Source organism: Lolium perenne, chromosome 4 (genome assembly GCF_019359855.2).
Source record: "Lolium perenne isolate Kyuss_39 chromosome 4, Kyuss_2.0, whole genome shotgun sequence".
In the NCBI taxonomy this organism is placed as follows: Eukaryota; Viridiplantae; Streptophyta; class Magnoliopsida; order Poales; family Poaceae; genus Lolium; species Lolium perenne.
Window position 1 is genome coordinate 39,015,697 of NC_067247.2, and position 16,555 is coordinate 39,032,251.

Below are 16,555 nucleotides of genomic sequence, written 5' to 3' on the forward strand. Positions count from 1 at the left end.
AGCTTTCAGACTTTCTGAAACAGGTAACATGGAGCATATATTTGTATGTTCAGACTGCCAAACCCTGCTCTGTGATGGATACTATTACTTAACATCTTTTTTTGCCAGAACTAGTACTTAACATCTACTGTTTCCCGTCATTAAAAAAACATTTGTAGAAGAATACTAGTTTCCCATCATTAAAGAAAAAAGAACTTGTTTAAAACCCCAACTATCATTGACTACTTACACCTGCATCCTAGTGAGTTCAGGACAACTTACAGCCACTTTTGGTGGTGCCGCCACCGGAGAAGACCGTGCCGCGGGGGTTGGGGTCGGCGCAGCCGGAGAAGCTGGTGCCGCCGCCAGGGAAATCAGTGCCGAGCCAGATGGTGCTTCCAGCGGAGAAGAAAGTACCGCGAGAGATGGAACCGACGCTGCCAAAGGGTAAGAAACGGATGTACTCGTAGATCCTTCTCTAGTCACGATCTGGATAGAAGAGACTGGACGTCCATCAAGCTGCTGGAGGATGCGGTGGATCAAATCGGCTGAGTTCAGGAAATATCGGCGATGTTCATCTGTGTCGGCGGCCGTTACCGCCAGGCAGCTGCCGGTGGAGGGAGGAGGCGAGCCGTTCATGGCAGTCATTAGTGTAAAAGAGGTGAAGTGGGTGGGAGAGATAGAGGGTTCGGGACTGAAGTAATTGTAGTCTGCTCTGTCATTTTTACAAGCATGCGTCCTCAGGCAAATTTTTTTTTTAGATGCGTACTCAGGCTGCTTTGTCAAACCAGGGCCTCAATGAAGCCCAGTTAACTATTTCTCCGCTAAAAGCGCACTATAGCATATCTAGAGGGTCCACGCTTAGTAATTTTGCACGCTGTGGCGCTATTTGCGAAACAGCATGCTATATCGCCCTACTTCATAGTGTTAGCGCGCTATTTTTTTCAGGCAAGTTGCTTTCACTTTTTCGTGGTGATGAACTACAATCTGTTGGTTCCACTTCTAAGTCAGAAGATAATATCGCTCATGCTAATATGTTTTAATAAATAATTTATACTATGTTGTTGCCTTGTGAAATGTTGATGTTAGCCTTCTAAAATACTTGAGATCTATTTCTATATGTGGTTATGTATGTATGATTCAGTCACTTTTGGACTATATATATCTATTCGCTCTAGTAAAATTATTTATTTTTAGGCTATATTTAGTATTATTTTGAAAATGCTATTTAAAATATACCACACTATTACCACGATATAGCGTTCATATCGTTTGAAGGAGGCTGCCGCTAATTCATTTAACACGCTATTTTAAACATTGGTTAAGACGCGTTTGGCGGCCTGCATCCAGGCTGGTGGGGAAATACCGTACCCAAGTGCTTAAAAGATTGCAACTTTTAGCAGGAAAACATTAGGGCACGTCCAACACAAAGCGCCATCGCAAGGGGCGTGAAACTCTTTTCACTACCCTAGCTACAAGACCGAACCAACAGAAGTCACCGCCATCAGCAATTAGCGCTGTAAGGAGAGTACCTGGAGGATTTTACAATCTTTTCACATTCATTTGTTCTCTATTAGCGCCATATAGTATATAGCATTGTAATGCCCTTATACTCCTCTCAACATTAAAAAAAAGGTGTGCATATACTAATAATAGTTGCTGAAATGAAACTAAAAATAAACAGACATGCACGGTCTACGAAGGATGGAAATAGAGAGTTCATCACCATCCGTTTAAATAAGATTAGATTACTTCAATGTGGGCTACATACACACTAAAATGAGTAAACAGACACACTGAAATGGGTCAAGGTATATAAGATTCAGAAAAAAGGAAGAGCATATTAAGATACGGAATGTGTTACTGAATTGTTCAAATATATCGTACAAAAAAGATTATTTTCTCCAGAAAGATTCATGGCTCAGTTTAGGGTTGCATCAACATGCGGATATTTTTCAGACTAGGCTTAAACCACATTGTCGCCTGTCGGGGAAATCCCCAACCTTCTTTTGGAAGGGTGATAACTCCCATGAGCTCATTTTCCCCTTGCTGCAGGTTACAACGACAAATACAACTAAATGCTGGTTCCCGAAATGCATAGTACGCGATGTAAACACAATTTGACCTCATGAATGGAGTCAATGTTCCATCAGGAGCATTGCCATCATTTATCTTCAGGTTCATTGGATAATTCAGTCCAATGAACAGAGAGTGTGTGCCAAGGCTGTCAACTCGACTCCAATTGGGTCCAATCAGGGATTGATCTTTCTCAAAAATATGTATGACAGGGGCAGGACACTCCCGCAGGATAAGGCCATTACCATCATGCAGAACTTCTGCAGGCTCAAGGTGATCATTGCTACGTATATACCGATCTTCATGGATGATCATCAAGCGCTTGCCATCGGCTGATCGAGCTAAAAACCATCTGCCAAATGGATCCTCCATCGGTGATGGGATCACGAATGGCAGGGCAAGGTGTGCATCTGCATTGTAAACGGAGACCAAAAAAAATTAGTGTTTGAATGGCTCAGGAAGACAATAATACCAGTAGCTGCAACTTCACATTTGTAGGATCAAATGGAAGATGCAGTCATTATACTTGTATAAAAACTCGAAGAAATAAAATTGTTCCCATTTGAGATGTATGTTAATTACACTCATATTCATTGATGGTAGATACATGTCTCAACCTTATCTGATCCATGATTGTAAAGCTTTGAGTACATCGAATATTCAAATAAATTGAAAGTTTGCATGCATCAATTGATGAAGAGGCCAGGGCTAAGCTCCTTATTCATATTCTGACAAGAGCATGCAGTAAATAATTCAGGAATGCATTCATATACTGCAATAATCTGGTTTGGGTTGACAGATTAGTGCACTGCATATAGTACTGTAATTCATTTGTAGCAATGGTTCAGTCAGGTTTGGATAATTAAATGGTGCACAGTCATTTGAAAGGTGAAAAAAATCTTATTGAGCAATTAGTTAATTCAGTTACAATATATCATGAATGCGCTTGATATTAAAATTTATTGCGAAGTATATCATATGGATTGAAGAATTACCGGCCTGTGATTGATCCCAGCAATATGTGGTGCCGGTCCACCCATCCACCGCAACAATGAAGCCGTTGTGCTCGATGGCGTCACTGTAATCTACACCCCAACTAGCAAGAGAGAATAACCTCCACTCCTGGCTACCATTAGCCAGGTAAGCGAGTCCAGAATTGAATAGAGCGATGAGCTTGTAATCTGAGTAATGTCCAGCTTTTGTGGGCACTTCGCAAATTACAATCTTCAACAAAAACATGGCACGCCCATACGTCATGTACCTTTCAGGAGGCAAGTCGGGGAAGCCAATCCATTCCTCCCGAAAAATGTTGCAAGTTTCCGACGATGGTAGGGAGATTTCTTGGTGCGTGTAGATGTTCGCGAGGAACCAGTTCCCACCACTGTCCACGCCGGCGATCCAGTCGCCGTTCATGCCAACCCAGAATCTATTGTCCATGAACGGCAGGATGGCTGTGCGCCGAGGATGGTCGAGGGGCACAACGTGGTACACCGTGTGGTGCGCACTACTATCATCATAGTGCCAATGGGCAGAATCGGGCATCAGCAAGGTGGTCCATCCCAATGGTGTAGATTCATGTTGTCGGCGACATGGCGGCACAGCGTTTTGGAGCATGCGGCCAGCCGGACGTCGACTGTAACGTCCAGACTCTGGGCAATGAGATTGAACAGCTCGGCGGGGAGCTTCCCCCAGTCGCCATACAGCTGGTCGTCGTTCGATGCCGCCATGGAGACGAGATGGATTTAAGAGGGCGGAAGCAAGTATGTGTGATTGGAGATTTGTAGGAGAGTCGAGCGGGAAGGAGGAGTGCTGCGGTTCTGCGGAGGGGTGAGGAGAGAAAGCTATGCAAATGGGAGATCTAGAGGATGAAAAAATTTGCTAGCAGCGCTTGGCGAGTGGAGAACGATGATGGAAGTGGAGAGCCAAGGATGGAAACGATGGAGGTGAAGAGTAGGAGTGGATATGACTTTTTTATTCTTCAAGCAGTGCATCGCTGCGCCGAGTAAAACGTCGGCTAGGATAGCACGCCACTACGTCCTGGTGCGATTCTTGTCCCGTCAAATCAGTTTGACCACATAAATGGTTTCTTTATTAGTACAGTATAACTTAATTTTTTCGAACAATATATACTAATCCATTTAATATACTCACTCCGATTCATATTACTTGTCAAATGATATGGATGAATCTTGAACTAAAATGTGTCTAAATATATCCATATTATAGTCTACTAATATGAATCGGAGTTTGTTTGGTTCAAAGGATTTCTAAAGGTATCTTGTACGGAGTAGGATTTTTACACATAGGGCTTTTTCCTATAAAGCTTGCTTGATTCAAAGGATTGAGAACCCTCCAAAATACCTATGGATTGCTTTCTCTACAATCCTATCTCTTGGTAATATTGCTATGTGTCTATAACAACTATGAAATGAACTCAATCTCAATAGAAATGTCCTTTGTCTTCCCTAATCAAACAACTAGTTATTTTATGTCTTCGTTTACAAATTAAGATAATTTTTAGGTTATAGGTAATCATCGAGCTTATGTGATCATCTTTTATGATCAGACTTACTTGATCAGCCGCGGAGGCGCAAAGGACTAAAGGAGCAGTGGTGTGCATTAATACGGCCGCATGGGGAAGGCACAGCTAGCGACGATGAGACGTATCGCCAGCATTGGCCTAGGGAACCGTCGCCACCATTAATAAAAGCTATCCCTTTGGGCACCATGTCTCCCACTACTCGTGTCACGCGCGCATGTGGGTTACGGATGGATGGGCTGGGGAAGCCGGACAGAAAACATGACAACCAGGGGGAAATGAATAAAAATAATACAAAGTCGAAAATATTTCGAAAAATAAACTTTGTAAGAAACTCCATGCGTTTAGAAAATGCGAAGGTAATATGTTGAAACACGTCTAGACCACGTCTAGAACCACCGTCCCAAAGCTTAAGGATTAAATTGATTTTTCGAAAGTCAAACTAAGTTAAGTTTGACTAAGTTTTTACCAAAAGCATTAATATGCAAGATACAAAATCAATATTATTAGATAGAAAATAAATTATATTTTCATATGGTGTCTACAAAATATTATATGTGCTGATAGATTCTTTTAAGAGTTTTGTCGAACTTTACTTGGTTTGACTTTTCAAGATAAATATACTAAGCTTTAAGCATTGGAACGGAGGTATTTTTCGAAGCACCTACATGTCTTTAGAAGACAAAAGAAAACATGGAGTAAGGTTGTTTTTTGTGCAAAAGTTTACGTCAAAATCTGGTTATTTGTGTAAAAAGAATCTCAAATTGTGTTATGTGCAAAAACTGCACCAACAAGTGGTGGTATGTGCAATTTCCTCCGTCACACAAAAGGCAAGCCATTGATACATACTTAATTGTGAATAATTACAAAAGTAGTAGGCAACTAATAAGCGCACATGATTAAACTGCTATGCGAGATCTTCAGCCACCAGAAGTCGTTCCCGCGCCTCTCTAGCATTGAAAATCACGCGTTCTACGACTTCCATCAAAGAGACAAGCTGAGCTTTGATCCGTTCTCCCAGATGAATGGCCTCGTCACAACTCCTACGAGCACAAAGCCGTGATCTCATCCACTTCTAGGAAAGACACCGCCTGCCTGTACCGAAATATCTTGATCCCTAACTCTCTGTTCTCCTCCCGCATGCTGGCAAGATCCAACTTCATCCTTCGACAGGATAAGCAAGGGGAGTGATCCTGCCAAAGGTAACAACAAACATATCGAGCGTTACCGGCAAACGAAGGGCACAAATTGGCTGATTAACGAATGTGGTCACAAACATGTAGGACAGACTTAAGTGGTGTCTACATGTCAGTGACTCGAAGTACCCAAAAACCAGCAACCCAAAGTCAGCTAATATTAACCTCCGTCTTCAGCTCCTTCATCCTCTTGAACGGCGGGAAGTCGGCAACTTGTCTTCTTCTACGACCTCTCGCTGGAACCTGACGTCGAAGGATGAGAGATCCTGCGAACGGATGTGCTGCGCTGCGCGTGCGATTCACCAGGGCGCTTCTGGCGTAACTCGGAGTTCTCGGCGCCGAGATGCGGAAGTTCCGCTCCCGGGGCCTTGTTGACCCTAAGCCGAGATAGCTCCTGTGTAAGCCGACGAAAAACGTTCAAAATGTTACAGATCAGGCATATCATTACCAGTGCAAACGAGGTAAGTGAATCTCCGGGATCTCGCCCAACGACCGCGGTTGGTCCAATGCCACCACATCTTCTCCGAGATTGACTAACTCCTTTACATCATCTTCTCCGACATTGACTATCTCCTTTACATCATCTTCTGCTCCGAGCTTGACCATCTCCTTTACATCATCTTCTACTGCGAGCTTGATCATCTGCCTCACATCATCTTCTCCGGCGATATCGACACTCTCCTGCGGAAGATAACAGATATAAGTCCGAGTATTAGCAAGAAACGAAGGTAATTAAAAGAGGCGTAGTAACCCTTGTGTCCTGGCTCATCAACGGCGGGACGCCGAGCCCGCATCTTCTCCTCCGAGATCTCCTTCGGAGGCACGATTGATAGAGACATTGTACTTCGGTAGTAGTATTTATGCGTGGGCGCTGTGGGTCGAGAAGCTAGGACTGCATCTTCTCCTCCGAGCTCTTCCTTGGTAGACATGACAAATGAAACGAGGTGTGAGGGGCGTAAGGTATAAAAATGGCGGACGGCCGCCCCGCCTCGGCCCTCCAAGGCTTTTTTTTTGCCTTACTAAACTAAAAAACATATTTTGCGTCTCACACGTCTGCCCTAAGAGGGCTGCAGGGTCCCACACTTTAGTGAGCACAAGTCATGTGCGGTAGGTAGGCAAACTTCCAACAATCTTCTTTGTCAAGTACTCAAGTGAAAACACGTCGTCAAGACTCTCTCTCTCTCTCTCCCCCCTTTTGTCATTGAAAAAAAAAGAATATTAGACGGGCGCGTAGCCTGCACTGCAGGGGGCGATTTTGACAAAGTAACCCTTTTGGCGAAGAAAAACACAGAATGAGCCACACAAAAAGGTTAGTCCAGTGAAATAGATTGCTCAGACGCTCAGTCCGTGTTTTTCTTTGCCAAAAGGGTTATTTCTGTCAAAATCGCCGCACTGCAGGTTTGCAGCACTGAAAAACCTTGCGTGCCAGTCAACATCACTTCCCGGAAAGGTTGAAGCATTTCGAGGCCGTGACTGCTCTCCCTTCCTCTTCTCCTTCCGTGTGACCCTCTTCCACCTTTTATCCTTTGCAACATTTGCAAAAAATTGTCCGTGACTTGTGCTCATCGAAGTGTGGGACCTCACGCATGGGAACCACACGTAAGTGACAGACCTGTTGGTGTAATAATTCGGGTGATCATTATACTGTATTAGAACTCCATACAAAGTTTCGTATGGATTCAAGGGTAGGAAAGCCAAGTTAACTCATTTACATGACATTATTTTTTCCATGAACCCAAGTTAACTCATCTAACACTTGGTACATTTTGGTTATATATTCGAAATTTTACTTGAAACTTGTTGGTCATGCCATTTTACTACTCGCCTAACACTTTTCCGCGCGTGAAGGGATGGTGGGACCCCAAAAACTTGCAAATACGAGCTAAATTTGTGGGACCCCAAAAAACTTGCAAATACGAGCGCTTCATCCAAAAGAAACACACTCGTGTCCCCTACCACCACCACCACCCCATGATTTTGACCTAAATTTGAAATCAAGCCAAAGGTGGTTCAAAACCGGCAATCGGAAAGCATGGATTGTGCGTCTTTTTTCTATATAGCTAGGGAAAATAGCAGGCATGCCATACCAATGTTTTAGAAAAGAGAGCTTTTACTTGTGCATTTTGGGTTGTCGCGCATAAATGTGCTTTTACTTGTCTGCCACCAATTAATCCAATTCTCATTTGTGGGGAAACATGACACTAGATGGCCATTTCCAAAGTTTCATGAATTATCTCAATGTGAATCCATATATGTACCATTTTTGGGGGCTAAATTGCTTAAATGCAAATTTGAACAAAGGCATAGATGAAGTACATATCAAACAAATAACTGAAAAAAATACAGAGGTGTGTGACCCGAATGTCTGGAGCCATGGTACAAGAGATATAATGGCTAACCACACGAGCCCCTTCGTCCAACTAGCTAGCACAAAACAAGGGTGAGCGTCATGAGATTGATCGATATCAATTTCAGAACATGCCAAAGTTATTGTGGGGCTCGATATAAAAAAGCTCGAAACAAAGCATGCATATTGAGTCATATCATTTGTGGTTTACATACTACCTCTATATATATATATGACAATACCAAATGAACGTGTGGCATATATATACACACTTGTATATCCTCTTTTAGAGCAACCCTGCACAGTTTTCGGCACCACATGTGTGTTTGAGTACAAGTTCCACTCACTTCCCAAAAGTGTGTGAGCATTGTATTAAGTACTACAAGAAAACAATGGCAAACCTTTGAATCCCATGACTGATTTTTTGTTGTAGTGATATATAGATTTATAAGTGTTTAGGGTTAGGGGGTTAGGGTTTATAGAAATGATGCACATATTTTCATTTCACGCTTGTGATGTACAATACTACATAAGTAAGAAATTAATTAAACAAGCATGACCTTTGTTAGAATAACATTTAACATGTTCTCTCACCATTCATATATGTTGGAGTTTGCCTTGCTTCTTCAATTTCCCACGTGCACATGTTACTACGAGAACCAAGGCAAACTTTTAAATCATTGTTGGGACTGGCTAGATGCACCACCATGCCCAATTTGGGCACATTATAATAAAATATGTCACAAATATGGCCATATATAACTATATATATTATTCGGCTTGAAACCCATGAATCTTCATACACGATAGTCCATTTTGTGAAGAAAAAATGTTTTTTATTACCCTATCACGGGTTTCTTATTTTCCCTGTCCACTAGTACACCTATATATGAGCACTCAATGGAAGGGTTTCATTTTTTTATTTCAAAACTAGATCAAAATGGTCAACATGATTATCCATTCAAAGGGGTTGAATATTTCAGTACTATCACTGGTTTATGTATATAGTGTAAGTAATATGAATCTAAAAATGATTTTGGGGGATTTCTATGACCAAATTATAACACACCTACATTTCAAATTTGAATTACTTCCAATAAATCAGCATATAGTCATTTAAATGTGTGAAACTGGCTAAAAACACTAAAAATCGTAAAGAGTTGGGAATTGGCACTAAAATATGGCCTAGTTTATCTTAAAAATGTAGAGGCGCCATTTTGACCCGTATCTTATGTACCCCACTCGAAAATGATAAACTATCACGAATTACCATTTATTGTAGGCATTACTTTTCACGGTAAAATGATAAACTATATCACGAAGTTCCATTTCCGTCAAGATAGTCCGCATTACTTTTTTGTTGAGATATAAACCCCCACAACGGCGGACACAGATCATGTGACATGCACCTTTTGCATGTCAGTCTAAATTCAAATTTAAACATTGCGAAAAAATCTGGAAAAATCATGCATGTTCACAGCACATATTAAGATAACCCCTAAAAATTTCATATCAAAATTCGAAACATACATCGAGAAACAAAAAAGAGAAACTCAGATGTGAATAGTGTACAGAGAAACTTAGATTTCTCTTTTCTGTTTCTCGATGTATGTTTCGAATTTTGATCTGAAATTTTTAGGGGTTGTCTTAATATGTGTTTTGAACATGCATGATTTTTTTCAGATTTTTTCGCAATGTTTAAATTTGGATTTAGGCCGCATGTCCCACGGGACATGCAAAAGGTGCATGTCACCTGATCTCTCCCACAACGGCCATCTCCTCCTTAATTTATTGTGTAAAACCCCCACAACGGTAACCTCCTCCTTAATTTATTGTGTAAACCCCTACAACGGTCATCTCTTCCTTATAAACAACCACAACGGCCATCCCTTGTGTCAATAGGTTCTGCCTCTCTCTTCTTCGTTCACATACATCCATTGCCATGGCGTCCACGTCTCGAACACCGACCAGAAGGGGAAGGGGAAGGGGAAAGGGAAGGGGAAGGAGCGGCCGGGGTGATGGATCATCATCATTGCCACCACCACCGTCAACACTGCCTTTGATCATAGAGGAGTTCTTCATCGTCGTCTATGAAGACCCTTTGGTCAAGAAGGTACGTACGCGTTCCCACATATATGATGCATGTGATTAATTATGGGCATGTTCTAAAAAGCATTTAATTTCAAACGATCGGCGCTCGATCTCTTTGCAGGCTCTCCCAAAAAGTTTGCGGACTCTCATGACGGCCAGAGCCAGCTAAGGTGTATCTGAGCAGCTGACTCGGTCCTCGTCTCTGGACCGTGGAGGTCCTATTTGACGGACAAGGCCGGATGTACCTCGACAAGGGCTGGGAGAATTTCGCCATCGCGCACGGTGTGGATTTCGGCTGCTTCGTACACTTCAAATATGAAGGCGATGATGTGCTCACAGTGAAGGTGTTCGACGGAACAATGTGCAGGAAGTACTACTACTCAGACGACGATGATACTGACGATGAAAGCGACGACGACGTGAAGCCATGCATCCATCCTCTTTAGATAAGGGGATTATGACCAAGAATATATATGTAGCTTCATATGCATCGATTTTAGAGAGAGAGAGAGAGAGAGAGAGAGAGAGAGAGTCTTGATGCGTCTTCTCTTGACAAAGAAGATGGGAGTTTGCCTACCTACCGCACATGACTTGTGCTCACTGAAGTGTGGGACCTCACGCATGGGAACCACACGTAAGTGACAGACCTGTTGGTGTAATAACTCAGGTGATAATTATACTGTATTAGTACAAAGTTTCCTTTGGATTCAAGGGTAGGAAAGCCAAGTTAACTCATTTACATGACATTATTTTTTCCATGAAGCCAAGTTAACTCATCTATCAATTGGTAAATTCTGGTTATATTCGAAATTTTACTTGAAACTTGTTGGTCATATATGCCATTTTACTACTCGCCTAACACTTTTTCCGCGCGTGAAGGGAGGGGGTGGGCATGATGCTACCCTGAATTTTTGTGACCCCAAAAAACTAGCAAATACGAGAGAGGCATCCAAAGAAACACACTCGTCCCCTACCCCCCCCCCCCAATTTGAAATCCAGCCAAAGGTGGATCAAAAAAGGCAATCGAAAAGCGTGGATTGTTCATCTTTTTCTATATAGTTAGGGTTAGGGTTTATGGTTTATAGAGATGCACATATTTTCATTTCACATTTGTGATGTACAATAATACATAGGTAAGATTCCAAGCATGACCTTTGTTAGAATAACCTTTAACGTGTTCTCTCACCTTTAGATTCAAATGGGCATAAACATTCAGAAAAAATCAAAAAAATGAAAAACCAAAGCACATAGGCTTCTTATGTCATATAGTAAGAATTGAAGTTGATAAACAAGGTCTAGACATATTCAAACCAGTCAAATCATGTATCTACACCTAACCCTAAACTTTATCTTATGAAGTCAAGCATGAAGAGAAATGGTTTTGGGTTTCAAACATGGAAATTTCAAAAACCTCCCAAAAGCTTCATTTTAGAGTGACTAAGAAGGATACAGGCTTACCTTTTCATTTTCATGTTTTAAACTTGTTTAAATCCTGGTCAAAACTAGGATTTGAACGAGATTCAAATGGGTATAAAAAATAAAAAACGCACATAGCCTTTTTATGTCATATAATGCATGAGCACTCAAGTTGATAAACATGGTCTAGACATATTCAAACTAGAAAAATCATGTATCTACCCTGGCCCTAACCTTAAACTTTGTATTATGGAGTCAAGCATGAAGAGAAGTGGGGTTTTGGGTTTCAAACATGGAAATTTCAAATTGATGAACAAGTTCTAGGCATATTCAAAATAGAAAAAGCATGTATCTACCCCCTAATTAAGCATAAAGTCGGTCGATCTTACGAAGTCTATTGGTTTCAAACATGGAAATTTCAAGAACCTCCCAAAAGCTTCATTTTAGAGTGACTAAAAAAGATCCATGCTTGCCTTTTCATTTTCATGTTTTAAAATTGTTTAAATCTTGGTCGATCAAACCTAGCTAGTATTCAACCAAGATTCAAATGGGCATAAAATAAAAAAAATCAGAAAATGAAAACCAAAGCACATAGCCTTCTTATGTCATATATATATAGTAAGAATTCAAGTTGATCAACAAGGTCTAGACATATTCAAAACAGAAAAAAGCATGTATCGATCTACCCCTAACCCTTAACTTTGTCTTATATATGAAGTCAAGCATGAAGAGAAGTGGTTTTGGGTTACAAACATTATATTGAGATTTCAAGATCGACCCCCCCAAAAGCTTCATTTTAGAATGACTAAGAAGGATCCAGGCTTGCCTTTTCATTTTCATGTGTTTAATTAAACTTGCTAAAATCTTGGTGAAACCTAGGACTTGACCAAGATTCAAATGGGCATAAACATTCAGAAAAAATCAAAAAATGAAAACCAAAGCACATAGCCTTCTTATGTCATATATATATAGTAAGCATTCAAGTTGATCGATATGAACAAGGTCTAGACATATTCAAAACAGAAAAAGCATGTATCTACCCCTGGCCCTTAACTATATATGTCTTATGAAGTCAAGCATGAAGAGAAGTGGTTTTGGGTTTCAAACATGGAAATTTCAAAAACTTCCCGCCAAAAGCTTAATTTTAGAGTGAATAAGAAGGATCCAAGCTTAATTACCTTTTCATTTTCAGGATTTACATGCTTGTTTAAATCTTGGTCAAACATAGGATTTGACCAACACACATATAGTCTTCTTATGTCATATAGTAAGCATTCAAGTTGATAAATAAGCATGCATGTCTAGACATATTCAAATTAACCCGACAAATCATGTATCTACCCCTAACACCCTAAACTCTGTCTTATGAAGTCAACCATGAAGAGAAGTGGTTTTGGGTTTCAAACATTGAGATTTCAAGAACCCCCAAAAGCTTCATTCTAGAATGACTAAGAAGGATCCAGGCTTACCTTTTCATTTTATGTTTTAAACTTGTTTAAATCTTGGTCAAACCTAGGATTTGACAAGATTCAAATGGGCATAAACATTAATTCAGAAAAAACCAAAAAATGAAAATACAACGCACATATAGTCTTCTTATGTCATATAGTAAGCATTCAAGTTGATAAACAAGCATGTCTAGACATATTCAAACCCGACAAATCATGTATCGATCTACCCCCTAACCCTAAACACTTTGTCTTATGAAGTCAACCATGAATAGAAGTGGTTTTGGGTTTCAAACATTGAGATTTCAAGAACCCCCCAAAAGCTTCACTTTTGAATGACTAAGAAGGATCCAGACTTACCTTTTCATTTTCATGTTTTAAACTTGTTTAATTAAATCTTGGTCAAACCTAGGATTTAACCAAGATTCAATGGGCATAAAAATTCAAAAAACCAGAAAATGTAAAACCAAAGCACATAGCCTTTTATGTCATATAATGAGCATTCAAGTTGATAAACATGGTCTAGACATATTAAAACAAGAAAAATCATGTATCTACCATATGTCCCTAACCCTAAACTCGATCTGTCTTATGAAGTCAAACATGAAGAGAAGTGGTTTTGGGTTTCAAACATGGAAATTTCAATAACCTCCCAAAAACTTCATCTTAGAGTGACTAAGAAGGTTCAATGCTTACCTTTTCATTTTCATGTTTTAAATTAACTTGTTTAAATCTTGGTCAAACATAGGATTGACCAAGATTCAAATGGGCATAAACATTCAGAAAAAAATTTAAAATAAGAAACGAACGCACATATAGTCTTCTTATGTCATATAGTAAGCATTCAAGTTGATAAACAAGCATGTGTAGACATATTCAAACCCGACAAATCATGTATCTACCCCCTAACCCTAAACTAGATTTGTCTTATGAAGTCAAGCATGAAGAGAAATGGTTTTGGGTTTCAAACATGGAAATTTCTAGACCCCCTCCCCCAAAGCTTCATTTTAGAGTGACTAATTAAGAAGGATTCAGGCTTACCTTTTCATTTTCATGTTTTAATCTTGTTTAAATCTTGGTCAAATTAACCTAGGATTTGACCAAGATTCAAATGGGCATAAAAATTCAAAAAACATAAAAAAATGAAAAACTAAAGCACATAGCCTTCTTATGTCATATATATAGTAAGCCTTCAAGTTGATGAACAAGGTGTAGACATATTCAAAATAGAAAAAGCATGTATCTACCCCCTAACCCTTAACTCTATCTTATGAAGTCAGGCATGAAGATAAGTGGTTTTGGGTTTCAAACATGGAAATTTCAAAAACATCCCAAAAGCTTAATTTTAGAGTGACTAAAAAGGATCGAAGCTTACCTTTTCATTTTCATGTTTATGCGTGTTTAAATCTTGGTCAAACATATGATTTGACCAAGATTCAAATGGGTATAAACATTCAGAAAAAAATAAAAAATAAAAAACCAACGCACATTAGTAGCCCAAAATCGAACCAGTAGTTGGATATTTTTGAACTTGATCTGTAGTAGTGGGCAAAACCCTAGATTAACCTATTTAATCATAGATCCGTAGGTCGAGTTTTCTACTTTTTTATTATTACTATGCAGCACATGTGTGTTTGCCCGTCGAGTGAAACTCGAAGGAAAAAAGAGGGATCACTCGGAAGGAGTGAAGAAGGGAGTGCATTACGGTGTCTCCCCTTTTTCGGGTGATGATGTTGACTGTTGTGCAGGTTTTATCAGTGAGCAGGAGGTGCGAGCGAGCGAGCGAGTCGAGCGAGGCCGAGAATGAGAGAGAGTTTTTTTTTTGTGAGAGGGACAACCGAAGGATCCTGAAGGACCCAGAGACTTCCAATACGCATCCTGATGCGTCTTCTCTTGACAAAGAAGATGGCTGGGAGTTTGCGTACCTACTGCACGTGACTTGTGCTCACTGAAGTGTGGGACCTCACGCATGGGCACCACACGTAAGTGACAGACCTGTTGTGTAAAAACTCAGTTGATTATTATAGTGCATTAGAACAAAGTTACCTATGGACTAAAGGGTAGGAAATCCAAGTTAACTCATTTACATGCAAGGTTGGAAAAAGCGGTAGGCGTAAGTGAGGCGATTTCCATTCGCCTAGTGCCTAGGCGATGCTTAAGCGGCCTAGGCATAGCCTAGGCGGACATAGTTTATACCATCAAATGTGTGTATGAGTTATTATATGCGAATAAACATTAATTTAGAGCATGTAAATGTGTAAATTTCTAATAACTACCTTGAAAATAATGCCCATCTAACTCGATCGTGAAGTATTGCATGATTTCTTATTGCGGAAGATAATTTTTTGGTTACACTGCCTAGACTTCCGCTTATGCCCTAGGCGAGACGTTTGTCCATCGCCTAGTGCCTAAGCGTGCTTAAGCGGTGCCTAAGCGTCGCCTTGTCCAACAGAGTTTACATGACATTAATTTTTCCATGAAGCAAAGTTAACACATCTATCAATTGGTACATTTTGGAGTGACTAAGAAGGATCCATGCTTACTTATTCGTTTACACGTGTTAAACTTGTTTAAATCTTGCTCAACAAGGTCTAGACATATTCAAAACAGAAAAAGCATGTATCTACCCCTGGCCCTTAACTATATATGTCTTATGAAGTCAAGCATGAAGAGAAGTGGTTTTGGGTTACAAACATTATATTGAGATTTCAAGATCGAACCCCCCAAAAGCTGCTTCATTTTAGAGTGACTAAGAAGGATCCAGGCTTACCTTTTCGTTTTCATATTTTAAACTTGTTTAAATCCTGGTCAAACCTAGGATTTGACCAAGATTCAAATGGGCATAAAATTCAAAAAAATAGAAGAATGAAAAACAAAAGCACATAGTCTAGCTTCTTATGTCATATAGATAGTAAGCATTCAAGTTGATAAACAAGGTTTAGACATGTGTTCAAACCAGACAAATCATGTATCTACCCCCTAACCATAAACTCTCGGTCGATCTTATGAAGTCTAGCATGAAGAGAAGTCGTATTGGTTTCAAACATGGAAATTTCAAGAACCTCCCACGAGCTTCATTTTAGAGTGACTACAAAAGATCCAGGCTTGCCTTTTCATTTTCATGTTTTTAAATTGTTTAAATCTTGGTCATACCTAGCTAGTATTTGACCAAGATTCAAATGGGCATAAAATTAAAAAAAACCAGAAAAATGAAAAACCAAAGCACATAGCCTTCTTATGTCATATAAAATAAGCATTCAAGTTGATAAACAAGGTCTAGACATATTCAAAATAGAAAAAGCATGTATCTACCCCTAACCCTTAACTCTGTCTTATGAAGTCAAGCATGAAGAGAAGTGGTTTTGGGTTTCAAACATGGAAATTTCAAAAACTTCCCAAAAGCTTAATTTTAGAGTGACTAGGAAAGGATCCAGGCTTAACTTTTAATTTTCATGTTTCAAGT